Here is a 4748-nt window from a genome sequence, read left to right as displayed (position 1 = left end):
TTTGGGAAATTGGGCCATAAGTGGGATTTGGATGACTTTTGGTTTGTGGGCGTTTATGATGGGGAGTTTGGGCCTTAGTCTTGGACAAAACTAGGTGAGGGGTAAAATGGTATTTTTACCCCATGTATGGATTATTGTATTTGGTTTGGAACCCAATTATTAATTGGTTGTTATTTGTTTGATAGCATGAGGATTCTAGCAGATCTGCAGTCTGAGATATTTTGTGGGTTCAGCTGTTGTGGTGAGTCTCCTCACTGTACTATGGATCAAAGGCACCAATGACCACCTATTTGGTTTATATATATATTAGTTGAAGACCCAAGGGTGGCCCTTGGCATTTGTATGAAAGACCAGGAGTTGGCTCCTGGCAATTTGTATGCAAGGCCAGAGTCTGAACTCTGGCAGTTAATTGGTTAAGTAGTTGTAGATTGTATGTTAGTTGTATTTATGATGCTTGCATGGAAGACCAGGAGGTGGCTCCTGGCACTTGTCTATAAGACCCATGGTTTTGGACCCCGGCTTGGCAAGAAAGACCATGATACGGCTTGTGGCACAATGGCAAGACTGTGGTTGGCACATAGCACCTCATGTTGTATGTTTGATATGTATGGCTCGTATGTTATGTATGGTATATGGTATTTGGGAAACTCACTAAGCTTTGTGCTTACAGTTTGTGGTTTATAGTTTCAGGTACTTCTGGTTTGAAAGGGAAGGGCCCAACTTGATCGTAGCGCTTACACCTGTGTTTTCCGCAATTCGTGACTTTGGGAATGAACTCTGATAATTGTTTTATTTTGAAAAACATCTAAATGTTTGAATAAAGGATAATGAATGTTTGAATATATGTTAAAATTGAAAATTTTACCCTATAATTTTTGGGATGATACACACACTCTTGGTTTTACTACTGTTATAACTTTCATTTAGATTGATTAGGCTAATAAGCAACCTATCTCTGATTCATATTTTATGACACGCATAGTCGTGTTTGTTTAATTGAAAAACTTCGAATAAGCATGACTTCTTAATATGAAGTTGGATTTGGGTGTTCTATATATCTACAGAAATTGTACTGACATTTCCTACATGTTTATGACGGTTACTTTGGCTAAAAAGTAAGATATCTCTACTTCGAATTTTATAAACCACCATTTATATTAAATTCTATTGGAATGCGAAACATGTGTTACAAATCTCCCCCACTTACAAAGATTTCATCCCCGAAATCCTGCTCCTTGCTCTCCTAGACGTCACCATATCTGATTTACCAAGATTAACTTATGGTCTGGCCGACATTGTTGCATTGATATTTCTTGTAGAACTTCCCTTTCTACCTTAGACATACTCCGAAACTCCTCATGAAGTCTTCCAAAACTGGTAATTAATCGGTTTGGACTTCTAGAATTTACATGATACGATTGACGATCTCCTTCAGACGTGAAATGTTGACACATTCGACTTGATTAACTACGAAAATTTATGTAAGACACCCTAACATAATCGATTTTCAGGAACATGCCTCTAAAAGGCTTACGACATGTCCTCAATCCACACACAAATCTAGATTACAGATGGTTTCTTTTCCAAGTTCAGGGGTTCTATTATCCTGAATTTTAACCAAAGTCAATACAACGGGTTTATTGGCTTAAAAATGTTAGAACCAATACACTAATATTGGTGACGAACTCATTATAAGGGTTACCTTTTTAAACTTTTACGCTTAATACTAAAAGGAATAAGTAATTCAAACACATAATCTACCATGATGCCTAAAGTAACACTAAAGTACTACCATATGCTTAATGGGCATAGTCCTTTTTCGAAAGGTTTGTTCTTATGTGTCCCAAATTGTACTCACAAAAACATTCTGTCCATTGAAATTGATCATATAGCTAGAATCTGTTGGCATGGGTTAGCTAAATCCTTACTATGGTTTGAATTAAATCTCTAAGTATGGTAGATGTCTTGAGTAGTTGACGCTTTTTACGGTGAACAATGCGACATACTAGATTTCTTGTCTAGCAACTCCTATGTTGTTCAGATAAATCCAATATCCCAAAAGGTACGAACCTATCAGGTCCTCTTGGTTATCTGATCCGTACCCATGAATTTTTTTAGTTCCTTAATCCTATATAATGCTTTGGGGGGAAAGACCAACCTTTGTTGAGAAGCATGAAGCTCATAGCCTATGAGAAATCTTAGTAGAAAACTTCCTTCTACTTTTACTCTGAATAACGAATCATAAACAAACAAATTTTATCTACATGTGTTTCATCCTCCAACTTTTATTCACACTTTCGTCCTATGGGTTACTGTTCCCCCAATTGGGTTCGACTCATTACTTGTTGTTTTTCTTTCTTGATCGAAGTCCAGGTTAGCTTTGTCAATGTGATCTGTGGCTCCTTTCTAACTTTGAAGAAACTCATTTTGTCATATTTACTAACCTTCAATATCCTTATCGAAATATTACTTACTTGTGACTGATGTAAGCGATTTTTACGCATCGGGACCAAAACAGGATAATATCGTGAAAAGCACAATTTATTTTGAAATGTACTAACTTGATACTGGTTATAACAGAAACTTAACATTCCATCTTTATTATACTTTATCATCATATATTTATTACATGGGGTCCTAACTAAATCTAGAAGCATTTTTAATCTCTTCAATGAGATCACATTTATGCTGGAGCTTTTCCCGGATCAGAAGAACAACCAGCTACGAACTCTGGTGCTTCCCCTGCTTCCTCTTCCTAAGTTGAAAGGCTCACCCTTTGGCTCTTGGAGCTATGAATTTTCCATATTTATTATACTTTATCATCATATATTTATTACATGAGTTCCTAACTAAATCTAGAAGCATTTTTAATCTCTTCGATGCGATCACATTTATGTTGGAGCTTTTCCCCGATCAGATGAACAACCAGCTACGAACTCTGGTGCTTCCCCTGCTTCATGTCCCAGAGTTGAAAGGTTCACCCTTTGGCTCTTGGAGCTACGGCTTTTCCTTGTTTTCTATCGGTTATCCTTAAAGTTGCAGGTGCTAAAGCTTGTATTGCGCCTGTTTGATTCAGAAGAGGATAGTTTGCCTTGATGTGACTTATCTGGTTGTAGTGGAAAAAAATACGCACTCCCTGTGCTCCCTACTTACAGTCTCTGTTGTAATGTCCCTCTTTGCCGCACTGTTAGCATATTATAGCATGAAAAACTCCTTCGTGGGACTTCTCACACTTGTTACACTGAGGAACTCTCTCTCCTCCATACCTTGATTCGTCGTGCTTGAATTTCTTTGATGTTGGTAGAAACCGAGCTGGAGTCTACCTCTTTTCCTTTCGTTGAGTTTCCAACTAAATTTCCCTTCCCTTGGCATGCTCTTTCATTTCTGCTTAGGTCTTGTATTGATTGTTCGATACAAATTCCTTGATGTCAGTTTTGAGCATGCTTAAGTATTGACACATCTGAACCTGTTCTGATGAGGCATACTTTGGGCAAAATAAGGCCCTCTCAGTGAACATCTTGGTGATCTCGGTCACCGATTTAGTGGTTTGTTTGAGTGATAGATACTCTTTAGTGAGTCGCTCCCTCTCTCTCTCTCTCTATTGGTGGAACGTACTCTTCCGTGAACTTCTCAACAAACTACTCCCAAGTCACCACACTCTTCTCCGCATGTGAATAGTTCTTAGTGACAAAGTTCCACATGTACTTTGCTCTTAGACGTAGAAGATTCTACGCATATCTAAACTTCAAGTTCGCTAGACAAGTACAAGTGTAGAAGCAACATTCCACATCCGAGATCCACCTCGTGGAAAAAATTGGATCTCTAACACCATCAAACTTTGGGGGCTCGGTGTTATTGAACTCTCGATAAGGCATCTCCTTTTCTCTTGGTGAAGTGGAAGCAACGACAATAGTAGTTGTTGTGACGACAATGGTACTGGCAACAACAGCGTACCGTTCATCAAACAGGGTGATTAGTTTAGTTTTGATAGTTCCGAACATTTTCAGAATTATTTCTCTACCGCTGCTGATACCGTTGTCTCAATCCAATTGCGTATCTCAACCTCACTTGGTCCTAACCCTTCAGATCCAGAACCTGAACCACTTGCTCTTGTGATCATTACCATGCCGAAGGCGTAACGAGAACATGTTAATATGAATCGAACTAACTCTAAAGGTATATTTGAATCCTCTCCAGTTCCTTAGCAACTTTTTGGCTTTTCTTGATTCCTGTATGAATATTGTGCTTCCGGTAGTATGGGCATGTACTACCTTCCACACATATCCATACCAGATCCAAGAATTGCTCTGTGACAACCTGGAAATTTCTTTTGTATAAACCGTTCAAAATCAATCAAGTCAGATTTATTTCTGCCATCGTTTAACATTGTTTTGGGTCTATTTGGGTATTCTGAGCTCAGTACAATCAAGGTTTGGGTTCAGGGATGACTTATTATAAGTCATAACAAAACATTCGGGTCAAACATTCCTCCAAGAGGAGTGTATGGCCACAAACATGAGTTTATGGCCGTACACCCCCACCCACCCCTCATGGCCGAAAACTCCCCCTTATATAAGGGATACTTAGCCTTCATTCACCACTTTACACACTTCAAGTCTAGAGCTTCCTCTCTCTCTACCTCCATCGAATTTCCTTCAAGATCCTCACAGATGTAAGTGTTTTCCCACCATGATTTGTTGCTACATCCCTTATTCTATTGATGAATCCATGTTTCATTTCAAAATTTT

The sequence above is a fragment of the Lactuca serriola genome, chromosome 8 (genome assembly GCF_051521515.1).
Source record: "Lactuca serriola cultivar US96UC23 chromosome 8, Lser_US96UC23_V15, whole genome shotgun sequence".
NCBI lineage: Eukaryota > Viridiplantae > Streptophyta > Magnoliopsida > Asterales > Asteraceae > Lactuca > Lactuca serriola.
This window is presented reverse-complemented; position numbering follows the sequence as displayed.